The sequence below is a fragment of the Phasianus colchicus genome, chromosome 1, assembly GCF_987193195.1.
Source record: "Phasianus colchicus chromosome 1, bPhaCol1.hap1.1, whole genome shotgun sequence".
Classification (NCBI taxonomy): domain Eukaryota; kingdom Metazoa; phylum Chordata; class Aves; order Galliformes; family Phasianidae; genus Phasianus; species Phasianus colchicus.
In genome coordinates, this window is record NC_143436.1 from 173,012,241 (window position 1) to 173,030,641 (window position 18,401).

The 18,401-nt window shown below is 38.9% G+C and overlaps 1 protein-coding gene across 1 annotated transcript in view; it reads left to right on the forward strand.

Annotated features, from left to right (window-relative positions):
- Nucleotides 1–258: 258 nt before the first annotated feature.
- Nucleotides 259–18,401, forward strand: part of TRPC4 (transient receptor potential cation channel subfamily C member 4) — a 143,955-nt gene continuing 125,812 nt past the window's right edge. Inside the window, exon 1 of the mRNA XM_031615761.2 lies at nt 259–776. The gene's annotated coding sequence lies outside the window, so the exon portion shown is untranslated. The remainder of the gene's footprint in view (nt 777–18,401) is intronic.

The window sequence follows — 18,401 nt, forward strand, 5'->3', positions numbered from 1 at the left end:
ATTTATTTATCGGCTTTTCGGGGCTTTCCCAGAGGCACGGCAGCGAACTTTCTCCGAAACTACTGTCTTTTCTTCCGCGGTCGCTCGGCGTCTCAGCTGTCCCCACCCGCACACCTCCATCGCTGGGTGGCCGCTGTGCCTCCCTCCATCCTCGGGCCACGCGGAGGGGCCGCAGTGTGCCGTGCGCCCGCAGGGGGGCGCTGCAGTGCGGCGGCGAAGGGCGCGGGGAGCGCGGCGGGGGCGGCGGCGGGAGGGGACGCGGAGGCAAAGCCGCCGCCGGGCTCGCGGGGAGCGCATCGCCGCGGGCGGCACGAACCGGTGCGAGTGTCCCTCCGTGGTGTTTTTCCCCTTTATCTCCGTGTTCTTATCCCGCCTCGCAGCGCTGCGCTCCGGGGAGAAGCGCCGCGTCGGAAGGAGCCGTTACTTTGGACGGGCAGCATGAGGCTCTCCGAGGGAAAGAGGAGAAGCCGCACTGAACAGCCGGGGAAGGTCGTGGTTCGCATCTGTTGCTCCGAAGCCCGGCGGCAGGCGCGGTCCCCTGGGCTGGGAGTGATGGAGAGTCTCTAACCGGTGGGCTTGCGTCCGAGCGTCTGCGCCGGGGTCAGACATGGAGAAAATAAAGTAAAAATGAGGAAAAGTGGCTGAGAGGGAGCGAAACAAAAACGAACATTTCTCAGAGGGATTTAACTTACAAAAAGGGCGCTTCCCGGGGAAAATGTGACCCGCTGGAACTTCGGGAGGAAGATGCCGGCTGCCAACGCACGCACCTAAACCAAGTAAGTTCCTCATAACTTTGCTGTATTTTCCTTCTAAATCTTTGGTTCCTTTCTTGACCCTCTACAACAAAAAGTCTCCGTGTCACTTCTGCGCCTACAAGGGCACGGGGCGACGTTGCGCACCCCTTTGTTCCCAACCCGAGAATTAAGACATTTCTCCTTCCCGTGTCCGAATTGAACGTGGGATTTTCCCCTCTCATCAGCAATCCCCGAAGCGTGACACCTGCGGGACAGCGGCGGCCGGGGGTGGGACCGCGCTGGGTCACAGCGCTCCGCACCCGCACCCACCGCACGGCCGCGGCGGGCGGTCCCGGACCCCGAGGGGACGCGCTGCGATCCGTTGGGAAGGGTCGGGTCCTGACGGAGAGCTCCGGGAGGATGGGAAATGCGAGGCTGACGGGGGAGCTGCGCGGTGAAAGGGCGCTCAGAGCGGGTGGTAGGGTTCACTCGGTTGGCATCGGAAAGTGCTGGACATAGGGCAGAGACTGAGGTCGTGTTGGGAAGAAGCAGTTGATGCTCAGGAGCCTTTTGTGCCGACAGCAGATTGCACTCTGCAAAAGGGAAGAACTGTGAAATTCGCTGCGGTTGGTAAAACCTGCAGTCTTGTTAATCGAATATATTTCCTTCTTTCTACAAAGAAATGTCATTTCTGCACTTTTGTTTTACTGCACTCAATTGAGTGGTTTCCTGTTAGCATGGTAACCAAAATTACATTTATTGAAGCGTGCCCCCGAAGTGAGATGGCTCTTCCAATTCTGACACACCTTTTAGATGGAAATAAATAAGACCACTTTCCAGGCTCTGCCTTTCTTCTATTTTCCAGAGAAAGGGCATTCCTCAACAACAATGAGTGAAAAGCAGGGAGTTGGACTTGATCCCCAGAGGTCCCTTCCAAGCCCTACAATTATGTGACTCTGTAAAATAGAGATTGCTCCTTGCTTTTGCTTAAGAAACACTTCTTTGTACAAGAATTCATGCATGGATGGATTTTCTACAGCGTGCAGAAAGCACAGAATGGGAAATAGTTTTTGCCCCACACTCTAAATTAGATGCTGGCCTTAGAGTATCTTTGAGCACAGTCTGCTTGAAATGTTAAGTTTGATCGTACTGCAGTGACATAGCATGCATGTATCACTCTTTGTGTTCCTTCCACTTAAGCTGAAACTCTGATAGGTTAGCAAGGTTACCTGTGGAAATATGTACAATGTCTTTAATTTTACTATATTGACATGAGCAAGAATTCTACATACAGAGAAGTCACATGCACTGGACTGCTTTACAGCTGTCTTGGAATAGCTATTGACAGACTTAGAGGGGACCTGGCAGTATTCTAGCTCACAGACAAGGCTCAGGAAGAGTCCTTTAATTGAAAATGGGTGAAAGTCTCACGACACTTGTTTTTCCTCTTGCCTTACCCTCTGAAGGTACTGAAAAACCTCACTTAGCTTGCAAAAGGATGGGGCTTTTTACTATAGTTTTTGCTCTTTCTTCTTTTCTCTTGTTCAGACTTTGGAGCACATGAGACTGTATTTGGAAACAGCAAAACATAAACATGTCTGTTTTTAAATTTAACTTCAGCCACTTATTCTGACACTATATATAGTAGTCATTGCACTTAAAATACCTTCAGAAAGAAATGCCATTTCTCCTTATCTTTCCTATATAGAGCCAAGTACTGCTAGTCAGTATTAAGTTAGCTGAGGTCATTCCAGATCAGGTATGATTCTGCCTCTTTTTCAGTTTTTTTGCTGCAAATATCATGTCCTGAGCAAAGTGGCTCTGCTTTGGTTGAAATGGGTTTGCATTTCTATAATGTGGACAGCCCATCAAGTTTATATCAGAGGACTCAAATAGAGAAATCTATTAAGGAATCAGCTCTCAGCACTGTCTGTGTGTGTATATTGCCTTAGGTGACAAACAGAAAGGAGCACAACTGCTTCGCCGACACCTGAGACCTGTCTCCCTGCCAGTACACTGTTTAATCTGCCAAGTTTTTTTTTCAGGAGCATGATTCATTGGAGTGAGGAGTTAAAATCAACAGGGAAAATCTCATATAGCATCTCTGCCTGCTCTGCTACATTGGCGATTCTGGTAATCAGTGCTGAAAAGGACTGAATTCCTTCTGAAAATAAAGATTGAGTCAGCATGACTTGTCTTATGGAAAGACAACATAGAAGTGGGGAGAAAGGATCATTACTACCTATCTCAAGAAAAAGCAGGCAAAAATTTAGGAAGCAATGCTCTACTGAAACATTCCATGGCTTCACGAGTGTCAGATCAGGTTCAGATTTCAAGTGTGCTGGGTTATAGTCTGGTGACTTTACTAAGCATAATATTGTTATTTCCTGAAAGCAGGTCGGAGATAAAGATTTGTTGATAAATCAGTTTTACATCACTGTATTTTGTGCCATCAAACACGACTCCAGAAACTATCTGCTGTAGGAGGCCTGCTTCTACCCTGGAAGGTGAAAGGCAGAGCCTGGCCCTTACTCCAAGCACAGCATTACACTAACACCAGCAACAGAGATGCCAGAATCCTCAGGTCCACTGACATTTGTTGCTGGAAAATTATTTCAACTGGTTAAATACATATTAATTACTATGGTTTATACAGAGAAAACAGGGAAAGCCAACCCAACTGAATCCTTTTTTTTTTTCTTTTGTAACAGATTTTTATGCAAATGTCACTCCTAGGTGCATTAGCTCTCTGTCAAACAGAATCTGAAAAACAGTTGGAATAAGAGGTAATTGCTTTGCACAGTGAAGTTGACAAAGGAATTAATGGATTTTAATGTGCTGTACAGGAAAAAGAAAGTAACACCCATGTTAAAATAAATCATTCTCATTTTTTCTCAGGGCTGTTTTTTCTTTTATTTTTTCTCTCTTTCTTTCTTTCTGCTTCCTTTCTCTCTTCTTCTTCTGTTCAAACTTATGTATCAGTTTGCATTTATAAAATAACTCTACCACTTCTTTCAATCATTTATTTCTAATTTAGGCAGTGACGGATGTGAGACAAGAGCTGAAAAGAACTTTGGATTACAATTATCATTTTTTGCAGCTAAACTATTTTTCAGCAACCATGGGCTGAGGGAGGACAGGAGAACCCCTTCAGTTTGGGTGAATTTAATATATTATAGGGAGTTTGAACAGTCAGATTTACCCCTTGCAGTCTAGGACAACTTCTGCAGTAGCTTGGTCATTGAGCCTTTGCTGGATGCACCACCTGAAGAGCTTCTCTCACACACATGTATCAGGGGAACCATTTGAATATGGTGGTAGTAATATTATCTGGGATATTATGTAATGAATAGAGAGAGGAACAGTGTTAAGAACCAGAAATACATTCTTCTTGCTGTCTTTCATGCCTAAAATGAGAATGGAAAAGCAGATGCCATGGGCTCTTGCTCCTCCTGTCCTTTTGCCAGCTGGCCATGTGAGGTACAGTTCAGTTGGCCATGCAGAAGTGTATCCTGTCCTTTTAGTTGACTTAAAGTACATTCTATGGCTGCAAATTGCCTCTCACTCTAGGACCCCAGTCTCCTATAGGTCATGTATCATACAGGAGCTGGTGCCCAAACTGACATGGAATACCTTTGCATTGGCTGTTGAACTGACCTTGTAGTCTCTCTTTTCTTCTTCTGGAGAAAGAGAGGCAGAAGCCAAGAGTGACCAATCTCCCTACTTCACCTTCTCCTTTGGAACGAAACAATCATCCTCCACAAGTAACATCTCTCTTTGGTTGTTGTGTAGCAGGAGCCGAGGCAAGAAGCCTGCCTTCTTAAGATGTGTTTGTTGAAACCCAGCTGAGCTGTGGTAGTAGGGCATGAAGATTCCAAAAATCAACCTAAAACACAGGTTAAAAACACTTGCACACACATACACATGCACTTGCACCAAACTTCTGTGCTACTTTTGAAACAACTCCCATAGAGCATGAACTCACAACTGTGTGTTGGATGTATGCTTCTGGAAGGTTGCCAACTACCCCCTCTGCAACCCAGTTTACTTAGAGAAGGATTCTTCTAAACGCTGTCATATGCCAACTGTCAGTGCTTACCTGTTTCTTCCTGATTTGGATGTCCATCACATCTCTGTGTACAGGTAGCAGCTGTAAGAGAGCCGATGATGCTCTCTGTGATGGCCAAGTACCAGGGGTGATTACTAACCTAGGTCCTAAAGCATGAGAGGAGCATCAACACAATTCTGAATCCAATCCATAATGTATAGTAGCGGGAAGCTTGCCTGAGAGCCTGGGCTCTCCTTACAAGAGGCAGGCATTCTGCCAGTAAGGACCTTCCTATGGTAGATTCTGCGTTGCATCAACTGGGAATTCAATTTGCTTGCTTTAACCATCATTTAATCAAGATACCTACTTAAATCACAGGAAGTTAGCAGTCCTAGGAAAATCAATGCAGCCCTCAGTTCATTAGATTAATGGCCAGGCTTTTGCCTTTGTTCCTTCTGTGTAGCCATAAATCTGGAGAAGAATACTAGAGGATACTTTTTTGAAGATTAAATCTGTAGTATTCCGTAGCATACAGATTGTCTTCAGCAGATTAGCAGTGCGGTGTCAGAACTAAATGTACTAGACGAAGAAGAAAGAGCAGCACCAAATTTATTCCCAAGGAAACTTTCATTGTTTTCTGAATTTAAACATTACACTTATGTAAAATAATAAAATGCTTTAATTTTAGTTTTTCCATTTTAAAAAGTGGAACAGATCATTTGCTTTCTGCATGTAGGAACAGACGATAGGAAAGTAGCAGAAGATACAAGGTCGTACTGTGCCTGATTTAAGTCTTCCCCTGATAAATTTGTATATAATGATCCATGTCAAAAATGTCTTTATTGACAAATCCTGAATAGTTCTAAAAAGGGATTTTTGCACAAAAGGTCAGATTCTTTTCAGCTAGATTTGATTGCCAGCTGCAAACCAAGCACCTATGTTCTGCATGTACTGTCTGGAGACGTAGATAAACTTCCAGTGGACAAGCTAAACTATGCAATTCATACAATTGTAGAGTAGGTGGAATTGCTCTCTGCAGGTATTTATTGTTGCTGATGTTGGATTTCACACATCTAAATGTAGATGAGATTAATTTTATCCCAGTGGTGTCAAAAGAAAATAAAATGCACATTGAGAGTGGCCAGAAAATAGGTGCCTTCTTTCTTCTGAAGTTTTCTTCTCAAGGTGCTACTGACCTTTATGGTATGGACGCAGAGATCATAACAATAACTGTATGACTACACCATGCTAAATTATTTCAAATATGTTGTGTGTTCCCAGAATTTTAAAGAATTTCTTGGGTGGGTAGCTGAAAAAAGTCTTGTGGCTGTGCCAAGGAAAACAGGAGTGTCAACTGGACCATTTTAAAAGGAGAACACACAGTTCTGGGTGCTCACAGCCTACCTCCTGCTAGTGCAAGATGTCTCTCTCGTGGAGAACACATCCTGCTTCTGTGGAGCAAAGCAAAGCAAGGACAGATTCTTCTCAAACACTCTCAACATTGTTATTTCTACAGTGCATCTTGGTGTACTGAATATATAATTACAATGAAAATTGTCTGTCAGCAATGACATCATTGTTTTAATCTCTGTTCATGTGGAAATGCTTGTTATTAGCAAAACATTTCAAAATAAATCCTCCTGCTATGTTTCAGCACTGCCTGCTGCATACACCCTGCTTGTCTTCCACTAGAAAACAACTAAAATATCCCATTTGTGTTTTGCATATACTGACAGCATCTGAGTTTGGACTGGGAGAGATGTTTGTCTTTCCTTTTTGATGGTAATCACTTGAAGTGATTAGACCTGCAGTAAATCTCTTGAACCTGTTTGTGCTGGTATGGTGAGTTTATTTTTTCAAATTTGTTTTGTTTTATAGTACATATGTACCTGCAAAACCCACTGCTACCACCTTCAAAAGCATACACTTTCCCTGTAGATCTACTATCTAGTAGATCCCTGGGGATGTTCAAGAGATGTGTAGATGTGGCTCTGAGGTATGTGGTGAGTGGGTGCAGTGGTGATGGGCTGGTGGTTGTACTGGATGATCTTAGTGGTCTTTTCTAACCTTAATGATTCTCTGGTTCTATGCAAACCCAGCTGTCTGCAGAATAGTTCCCTACTTTGCCTTATGAATCTTAGCTATAGAATTGCCTTTCAAGAGCCATTAACTTCTTCTCTTTGGATTTATTTAGACACTTTAACGCTAAGCACGCTAGACTTTATAGCCTGTAGAAGGAACTCAGTAACTTTTTAAGGTGATTCATGTGACCTGTCTTGAAGGAGATTAATTGTTCTGTGCAGGAGGTGCATTTCTTCCCGTTAGTAATAAAGGAGGATCAGGATGACAAACTGACCTTGCATGTCTTTTCTGGATTCTTAGGACCACAGATACTAATCTCATCTTTATTCTTAAAATATTCTTGATCAGAGTACTTCCCAGTTACACATAATGATTAATAAGGCTTCATAATAATAATACAAAGAATATGCTGTACTAATTTTTTAAAACCAACAAGGAAGCTAACCCAAGGCACTGATGTCACTTGTTGAAAACTGATGGTATAGATAAGTATATGTACTTAGTCCTGAACTAAAACTACAAAAGAAAAATGGAAACATCAGTTCTCATTTCAAAGTAGTCACATGAAAAAAAGGACAATGAAGACTACCAAGAGACGTTAACACATTCAAATAGAGCAGCTCATGCTCATATATTCCATGATATCCCCATTGTCAGTAACATAATAGACATTTTTGGGGGCTTGATTTCCTTCTGGAAACATAGGTAAGACAATTGTTCTGGGGCAAAACAACATTTTAGTTATTTTCCTCCAGTGTTATCTTGACTAATTGATTCTTTATGGTTTTTTTAACACTTTCCTTTAACCTTTTTCTTAAAGCCTGCAATAAAAAATTACCCGAAACAATCAACAGCTCAAAATGGCTAAGCTTTGCGGTCAGCACGTAATGGACTTCATCTTGAAAAAATAAATGCCGCCTGTGTTTTCCAATAAAGCCTTGGTTCAAGAAAGTGTTTAAACATAAAGAAGTCTGTCTACTGTGTGTTCCGTTGTCAGCAGTGCTTATAGGGTGCTTCTTGTTAAACATTCACTTCATGCCTTTCCTCAGTATGTGATATTTGCCTGAATCTGGACTGAAGGGATATAATTTGAAAGTTCTGGTGAATATTTTTTATCTGATGACATGGAAAATATGGATACTACAGTAATTCATTACATTGAATCCATTAAATGCTGTTAAGGCATTTAACATGTAATGTAATTATATTGGAGATGTTGATAATCTGCATGTTGGCATTGTACTTTGAAGCATTAACTTGGTTAACAGAGACACAACTCGCTATTTGATGTTTTTCCCATGATTTTATTACAAATGTCTGAGAAAACTTTTAATACTTTCTGCTTTTATTGTACAAGTAGCTATGATTTAACAAGCCTATTTTATAGCCAAAGATGTTAATGACAATAATGGTCGGAGTCCTTTGAAATTCTAACGCCCTAATGTGAAATTTTGCAAAATACAAAATGAAGCAATTGTGCCTTCTCGTTAACCATAGATGCGTTGTCTCAGACAGAAGATGTTGTTTCAAAAATTTGCCCCCTTGATTCCAAGAGAATTATAATGCTCTGGCAGCTTCTTGTTTCTTCTCAATAATTTAGAGGTTTATAAAAAATAAATTGGGTCTCATTCTCCATTCCAGTGCAGCTAATGCAATTACAAGTTGCTGAGAACCTACTCCAAAATCTTGTTGATGTTGGGCTCTTTAGAAAAATGTGTAAGCCTAAAACACTCATCTGTTTGCCATCATTGTTACCATTCATGGCTGCAGCCCCCACAACTTGAAGAGAGTGCCCAACCATTCTCTCAAATCATTCTTTATCTAAATATTTATTTTCCTTTGCATTTCACACTGAATCTTTTCATGGAGGGAAGCAGTGATTGTTTTCTTCAAGCATACTGATGCAGTTAACAAGGCCTAAAATCTCACCGTATCTGATAGAAGGATTGCTTGCAACTCTCTGCTGTTGGGGAATTAATTTTAAGAAGGCAAACTAAACAAACCACACCTACAATTTTTAAACCAACCTTCTTTATTAAGAATTTATAAAACCTCCAGGAACCATTCTAAACAATTTTTGATAGCATTATTAGAAAACTAATTGCCAGTTCAAGATGATGGCACATCAAAGCAACAAGTTAGTCTTGGAAGTCTCTCCTCTAAGAAAAACCCTACTGTACTCTTCAATATTCAATACATTCAAGCTGTTGTTCATACTTCCAGTAAATGACATATTTCATTGAACATATGGAAACACAATTTTACTTGAATGTTTTATCTATTTATGTCAACCGGCTGTTGTGTTCTGTAGGAAGCATCAAGACATTTGTTCAGTTTCTCCAACTTCATTAACATCTTCTGGCATTCCAACAACTGTCCTGAGTTCAAAACACTGTGGTAAAGTTAATTTCTAACACGGGGATTCCACTAGCATGTTTTATAGGAAATGCAAGCAGATATGCTTGTAGTTTGAATATTTTGAAGAAAATGATTTACAGATCAAATTGTATTCTGTGCTCAAATATGCTTATAGATATTTATATTATGTGTATGTACATTATACAAATATATCTACATATACACAAATAACAGAAGAACACGTATGTAATTCTACATGTACGTACATATTTACGGGCACTATGTACATTCCTTTTACTGGTACACATTAAAAGTTAATTTTTGCTCCTGTGAGAGAAAGAGAAGATCTATCCTGAAGTCAGAAATAAAGCCCATTAAAGCATCTCTCAATTTCATGTGTGCATACACAGACAGTTGACTATATCTTGTTGGCCAAGAATATTTAACTCTCACTGCACTTGTTTATATGATTTAAATGGTATTTAAGTCTAATTCTTGGCCAACTATAGCTTATTTGCCACTACAAGCAATCAAGGACTGTAAATTTGACTATTTTGGCAACATACCAGGGTATGAAAAATTAATAGCAGTCCAGAGGCACTTCCTTTCTTTACAAGTTTAGAAAGTCCCAGGAGACAGTCTTCTTTAACAGCCAGCAACGTCTGGGCATGGAGTTGACAGCCCTGACACTGTGCTAACAGTTGCAGCTCCTACTAGGGAATGTTTTTCCTAAATCTGGTAGCAAATATAGCTTAACTAGGATAGAAACCAGTATTTTTCATGTTGTTTATTATCCAGAAGGATTTTTTTTTCTGTTCTTTTATGTAGAAATAATAACTTATCCATTTAAAAACAGCAATCTATTAATTACATCCACGTAAGCATAAGAACAGTGTTTTTTAACCATTTGATCCTTAAATAAACTGCTCGGGGAAACTCTCAGAGAAAGCTTTTGAAAGGAGGCAGGAGACCCTCATGCTATGCAGCTTCAAAGCTTCTTCAGAAAGCTGCTTCCAAGTTTGGAGAGCACAGTGTGTGTAATAATAAAGGAAAAGGTACTTGACCTTTCAGGATCCTGCTGCTGTTTCACAGGGGCATTGCCATGGCAGATGCCTGAGAGCTGACTCTGTTTTCTGATCTCCTACCCTTAAATGCTAGAGCTGTCATTGAGAACAGAGTATGAGGATACATTTTCAGTGAAAAAGGGAATTTTAGAGTAACTGGTGTGTATCATTTAAGTGTTAGTGCTAATACCAAAACAAAATGGATAAAATACAAAGATTTGGCTTGGGTTGCCATTTTAGAAACAGAGGTGATAGCCAAAAGCTGTATGCTAAACAGAACTGCTAGTTCAAGTGAAGTTAGCATCAGCTGTTCTGAATAACATAGATGAAACAGACTTACTTTGCTCAGGACCGTAAAGAAGGCCCTTTTTTTCACTGATTGCATAGCACATTTGCAGAGATATGTTTTCAGAGTGTGTTTTCTTGCTTGAAGATTCTACCAACAACGTGTGATTATTGTTGTTAATCACATATTCAGTTTTTAGTCATTATATTTATTCTACTGTGCCCTACTGAACAAAAAACATGAGCTCTGTCCTAGTGCTGGAACACAGATAGACACTAGGGGCATTGGGATTCACATTTGAGTTGTTTAAATAAACCTTGAATGCCAGTGCAAAGAGACTGAATAGACTTCTTCAAGGGAAAATCATCTTCAAATATACTAGAGGCTGAAACAAACTCTGAAAACCCCTTAGTGAATAAAAGATCTTAAGTAATCTTAGTTTTGTACCTCTAGAGTGCTGACAAGGAATCTGTTTCTTATCAGAGGGTTAACTTTGCAAAAAAGAATGACAGTTGTCATCCTTAACTCTTCTGTCTTTCTCTGTCGACTTTCTGGGTTTCAGCATTTGTCAGAAACACAACTGAAGTAAAACAAATAAATGAAAGCATCCCCAAGTGTTTTATACTGCTAAAAACAAGAAGATATCTCATTTAATTTATTTTAAAAAGAAAGAAAATTGGAAACCAGCTACAGGATTACAGGTGTAAAATGGATTAGAGATGAGAAAGGAAAGGAATAATAATTAAGACCAATTTAAAAGAAATGTTAACAGCTGTTCAATTCCAACAGATTAAGAGACTGTTTAAATAAAGTGCACAGAATAGGAGGAAGCACACCAGGGAACAGACAAATACTGAAGTGATTTGGAAGAGGTTTTAAGAGTAGGAAAAGTCATGGTTTGCTGAAGTAGGAGTGGTAACAGTAAGGCCAGATCACAGCAAGCTGAAAAGCACTCTCTCATTTGCTGGTGTAGGTGATACTGAAATAGGTAGCAGTAATTTGAGAAACAGTAGTTTTTTAGGATATGCAGTAACCAGAACAACTCAACTGTATTTGCAGTGTAGCTGTACTGTTGTTGTACTTAGTTGTGTGTATGTCTTAATAGCTTTCTGACCTATAGCATCTGGCACATTTAATGAATCTAGGATTTCTGTTTAATTAATTTTTCATTTGCATAACCTTAGCCCTACAAAGACTTATTCCATAAGCTGTGAGTAATCACCTACCCAGCTAAGTCAAAGTTTGCTTTGCCACTGACTTCAGCTGTGATCTTACTTAAACAACTAAATTGTCTCACAGCCTGTCAAAGTTTAGCAGCAGTAGTGATCGAAAAATAGCATGAATTGTAGGATTGGTTGGCTTAGCAGTCCGTTGCCATTTGAGGATGGAATACTTTACTGTATCATCTTGGAGATTTCATATTAAAGTAATCAAGGGATACATCAGAATGCACTTAAAAATGTGTGGGAAAGAAAAAGAAAACAAAATACTGTCATATCACTAGTGCCTTAAATAGCATTTATAGGAGTGACACCATAAGCCAACAATGTGGTATCGTGGTGTGACAGTTTCACACTTATGGGCAGCTAAGCTCCACACGCTACTCTTTCACTCATCCTCCTCAGAAGACTGGGAGGAGAAAATTTCTCTCTTCCAGCTGCTGTTGCGCAGCAGTTTTTCCCTTTCTTACATCTCCTCTCCTAGAGGCACATCCAGTGTTGCTCATGGCTCAGCTCTGGCAATGGTGGTCCCATTGGAGCTGGCTCTGATCTGACATGGGACAGTGCTGGGCTCTGCTCACAGAGGACACCCTGAAGCCCCCCACTACCCAAACCATGCCATATAAGCCCAATACGTGTGCACGTAATTGCTGAACTGCATTAGTCCAGGCTGCTTTTAAGAACAAAATGAATGGCTTATTTGGGTGATAGAAAATTCTTAATTATATTTAATTCTCAAAATATTCTCTAGCTGTTGAATAAGAAGCAGCAGATACCAAGACTTCTACCAAAAGTTGTAAGAGATCTATAAAAATGAATATACTGTATTTGAACGAATAGATGAAGCTTAGCAAAGGAAACAATTTTTTTTCACATAAAGGTAATTCAGAGTGAAAGACTCTTATTTCAATTCTTGAAATAGCCAGTCTTGAGTCAGCCACTCTTGATAATGTGTGTCTTTTAAAGTGTTGGAAAAAACACTGTTGTTACCTTCTCTTATAGGCAGTGTTGATTTGCCGGGCATAGAGTACATAAATCTAATTACTTGTAAAAAGTAACACCTTGAACTCAAAAGCTGTGGTGAAATAAAGCTTGAAAGATAATAACTGATTTCCTTCAATGAAGGAGATAACTTGTGTTGAAGTTAATGGAAGTTTTTCAACTAACTATAGTGCAGTTACAGCCTTACCGCCTCCATCTGAGCCCTTTTAGGTTTAGTAGCTTGTGTTTGATAGTGGCAAAAAGCCAGTAAAATTCTAGGCAGGGGTGTCATAAGAGGAAGAGTATTCCATCATTTGTTGTAGTACTCTCCCAGATTCCAAGCACAGTTCAGGGTCTTGCTTTGACAGGTATGGTTTCTATGTGTTTTGTAATCATTTTCTGAACTCATTGATTCTTCTGGGTAATACACGTACACTTTTAGCATTTCAGAATCCTTCAGTGATGAATTCCTCAAGTCACTGTGTGAAGAAGATTCATCAGCTCTTGTTTCCATGAAGCTGGCATCCCTTGCATTCATCTGACTACTCTTGGAACTCATACCTGAAAAAACCATGAACAGTTGATCCATGTCTGTTCTCTTTTTGCGACCCATAATTACATGGACCTATATTATTGAAGGGCTGCTCCAAAAGTAATGCTTCCTATTTTATTATGTTGGCCCACAACAGCAGAGGCAAGAATTGGTGGTATGGCAGTAGAAGTTCCTGCCAGTATTCCATTATTTTATTTATTTATTTATTTTCTACATGACAGATGGCAGCAGAGGGGCAGTCTGACATAGAAGAGCACATCACGCAAAGGTGTGGAATTGAATTACTCCATGGAGAAAAAAATGGCACCTACTGACATTACTTAACACATGCTGAACATTTATGGAGACCAAAGAATGGATGTGAACACAGTGAGGCAGTGCGTGGTGCATTTTGGCAGTGAGTGGGGCATTTCAGCAGTGGTGACAACAGTGGTGAAGACTGTTACAAGTGCAGCATGCAGCCTTTTGTACATCACAGGCAAAAATGCATAGCTAATGGTGGTGACTATGCTGAAAAAGAGTTTGGCAAAGCTGAGAATTTGCTCTATCAAACAGTGTTGTTGTGCTCTTTATCAGTTGTAGCTTCCAGAGAAATAAGTAGGAGGCATTACTTTTGAAGGAACATAAGTATTTTCCATATGACAGTCTTTACATACTGAAGATTTCTCACTTACTCTTTCCAGTTTTGGAAATTCTTCTGTAAGTTTAATTATTCTGTTGTCCTTCTCTGAATGTTGTCCAGTACTACTGTCTTGTTTATGAAATATGGACACTAAAAATGCATGCTCAATCATTTGTGTCACTTTAAAACTAAAGATATGCATAAATTTTCCAGTAGCATGAGAGAGAGAAGCAAATTCTGTTTGACAGAAAATAGATATATTAATTAGAGAAAATTCATCTTATCTTTTGGGAACCATGACTTGAAATTCTTTGCCTTGCCCTTTTTTATAAAACAAGAATAACTTTTTTTCTTTTTTTTTTTTTTTCCTGGAGCCAACTTGGCAGAGGTAACTGAGACACATGGGAATGCAACTGGACATGAGTCATTTAAGCTTAGACAAGAAAGGAAGATTTATAAAATATCTGCTATTTTGCTTATGGAAGTTTATTTCAATGCTGGGAGCATAACTTCTATTTCACTATTTGAAATAAAGATCAAACAGATTTATGAAACCTGAATCATTATCTTCTGGAAATGCTTGTTAATACTAGTAATCAGTCCTTTTAATTCCCATGCATTTGTTAAAATTTTGCTTATTACTCACTGTAGCATATGGAACTAATGCAAACTGTATCAGAATTTTCATTATTCACTTGAGATTTCGCTGGTTTTGTGCTCTAATGATAATACACCCATCTGAATTTTTTGAGTTTGTTCAATACACATCGCAGTCAGACCTGTGAAACTGTAGATTTTAAGTGAATAGGAATTTACTGAGTCACTTAATACTGAAAATAAGAGCAGGGAAACTACCCACTGAGATATTCAGAAATCAAAGTTCTTTTCTGTCTTTTCCAGTCTAATTACATGTATCACAAAGTTACAATCCTCCTTTTTCTTCAGGCTTGAAGTATAATTTCAGTACTTGTGCTTATTTACAAGAGATCCAAGCAAAATAAATCGGAGATCCTTTAACAAAAACTTAACAGAACAGACATTCCTCACTTGTTTTTCATTTTGTCCATTGAGGGGAAAGGAGTCATCATTCAATCTCATTTACCTCATGTCTACCCAAAAAATTTAGAATTGATAGTACAGTACTATCAAGATGAACTTATAGTCATTCTCCTACTCGGTTGGAATTGACAGAAACACAACCCAGCCATGAGCTTGAGCAGTTTTGGTTTTCATCAGTGCACCTATCAAAGAATGTTGTCAATTCCATAACACTGCAAGGTGTTGTCTTTGTATGTTATTATATGTTTACAGTCAAAACACAGGGAAAATTGAGTAAGCCAGAGTCCCACAGAAAGCCCATACCTGAACCATTTGCAAATTGTGAGAAATACCACTAACCTTGGAAATAATTCGCTGTCAAGCTCCACCATCCTGTCTTGTAATCCACTTTTAATTATTAGCAATACAATGCACACATATATGGCCAAGCATTAATATGATAATCCTGAAGCTCAGAAATTATATGAAGTCATTGTTTTATAAGCTAAAAAATAAAATACTGTGTTGCAGGATTCTTTTCTCAGTGGTTCATGGCAAAGCTTATTCTGCTTTTGATGTTTTGATCTGGGGTTCAACCATTCACTTGATCCCAGTGGTGTCCAGCATCTTGATCTTATTGACACAGATCATGCTGACTGACAACATTTCTCCATGCAAAGCCTTGGAATATTAATCATTACTCTATCAGAAAGAAAAAGGCTCAGCCTTCAATAACTCAATCCATCTTTTGCTAAAAATCTTCATAGGGTTAGAGGACACCACAGATAAGCTTCAGTCATATTTGACTTAAGAAAAAATATGTTAAAAATGGAATGGTGACACATATAGCATTATTGCTGTATATATATATTTATATATTTTTGTTCATTGTGCTGATTTTCCAAAAGGCACATGTGAACACGCAAGCACAGACATAAGATGAACATTGCTGGACAATCATATGAACACATACAGAACATGCTATCTCTACTAGGATTTATCAACTCCACACCCACATATGAACATGATTACTACAACTAATTTTAAAACTACAACTAAATTTATTCATTGATATAAAATAAAAATATGCATATTTCCATTTTAAAGTCTTGCATATGAGAATTAAGATAAATTAAGATATCCTGATACTCAGAAATGAATTGTAGAGAAGCAGGAGAAGACAGAAGTCTTTTAAGCCAACTCCGATAGACTTCTGTGCTCCATCAGCATTGCTAGAAGCAGAGCTAATGAAGGAACAAACCCCAAAGGCAGACACTGGAAATTCATTCCCAGGCAAGGCATCTGGATGTTGGAGTTGCCAAATGAGTTCTGTTTATACTTATCATAAATGTTAACTGTGTGACTAGAAGAGAAAAAGGAGGTAGAAGGCAGGACAAAACAGGAGTCATAGCAATAGCAGAACATGGTAGTAAGTCATCCTTCCTGAAATGGAAGCAGATGGACTGCTTGTGTTAAGGGAGATGAGGCTGTACTTCATTCTAATCATCAGGCATTTACAAGGCGTAGGTAGCTAATAACTCCTTCTTTGGGGGGGGAGGGGGGGGGAAGAAAAAAAAAGATAATACTTTTGAAAGGGACATAAAATTGTAGATGACTGTAGTTGAACTGCACATTTCACTTAGCTGACTGTAAAAAGAAAAGAATACCTAAAGGAAATGTCATGCTTTCATTTCGTCATAGTACTTTTGATGTGCAGTAGGAAAAGAAGTAAGGGACAACATATATCAAAAATTATTATCAGCAGTCCCTTCCAAACCAGAGACTACACTAGACTTAAAGCAGTGAACAGTATAATAAACAGTGTAATATGTAGGTGGGAGTATTTCTGCAGGAAAGAAAACACCATAGAATATGGTGAGAAGAAATTTTTAATATTCAGACTTTGTAGGAAGATGATCACGTCTATACTGTTCACACTACTGATAGCAGGTATCTGTACACATCTGCAACACTAACAAAAATTTTCCTAAATGACTTATTAAAGCAAGTACGAGAAGAGATTAACTTGTGTAAGGCTTTCTTTTATTAACAACTGTTAAAGAAAAACTCAACTTTTCTGCATTGAGTTTCAACTTTCAATAACTTCATCTATCTCTGTACTTTTTAACTTAATCTTCAGAAGTTTCTTCGAGTATTTCATGAAACAAAAGAAACAGGTGTTCTATAATTTTGAAAAGCTCTGTGTACTGGGTGATGAAATGACTACATGGCTTTTTAAAACTTCAGTTCATTACCTGAAAGTATTGTGGCATGTACAAATACCATGCGTATTCATACATGCCTACAGTATCTCAGCAGTTAACCACAAAAATCTTATAAAGTGAGTGCCTCTCCCTTTTCTTCTCATTCACAATAAGTGGACTCATATAAGCTCAAACGTTCATATGTGAAGAGAAATTTAAAATTTTGAATTATGAGTTATGAGTTATGAGTCTAGTCTACCACACTCTAAAATGAGAAGAAAGCATCACAAGGAATGCCGCAGACATATTTAAATGTCTGCAACTGTATGGGCATCTACCTGTGTTCAAGTATTAATGTTATGGCATGGTGAGTCACCAAGCAGTCTCCAATATTCTTCTTGCAGTACTGATCCAAAGATTTTTTCAGTCTCAGACAATGCCAATGGTTTACTGCCACCAAGTGCCACATAAATTCTCTCTGCTGTGTCCACAGTGGAAGGTTGACTTTCCGATATTTATATATGTGATATAAAAGAAAGAAAAACAGTCTATGTATGTGCAATTTCCCATTTCCAAGCCATCACATAGAGATAGAGATAGAAATAGAGATAGAGATAGAGATAGAGATAGAAACAGACATAGACATAGACATAGGCGTAGACGTAGACCTAGACAAAGGCGTAGATGAAGATACAGGTGTACACGTAGATGTACATGTAGACATGGGATGGATATTTTCGGTCTGGTCTAGTATCAGTGAAGATTGCTAGTGCCATTTTTGATTGCCCTTAAAAAGAAGAAATTATTGTAATATGATGAGGAATATATGTATGTATTCTAAATATAGATGTATATTTAGATGGATTTTTCCTAACTAATATTTGTTCAAGTCAGTTTCCATGAAAATTTTGCATGAAAGTGTTTTAAATCAGTTCTTCTTAGACATTCCTGACTATGTGAGCTAAGCTTACTTAATCAAGGTAGAGAGACAATGCCAAGTGACCAGAAGAAGTAAATTTACAAAAAGCATACGTGCTACTCTCTCAGGATTGCTCAAGATGGAAGTTCATCTAAACCATTCTTAGAATACTCTCAGTTACGATGATTCCACTCCCTTTCCTTCAGTAAACTTAGAAAAAAAAAAAGAGTTTTCTGTTGATATAGCTACGTGAAAATGAATAAATAAAAAACAGAGTAAAAATGAAGAAAAT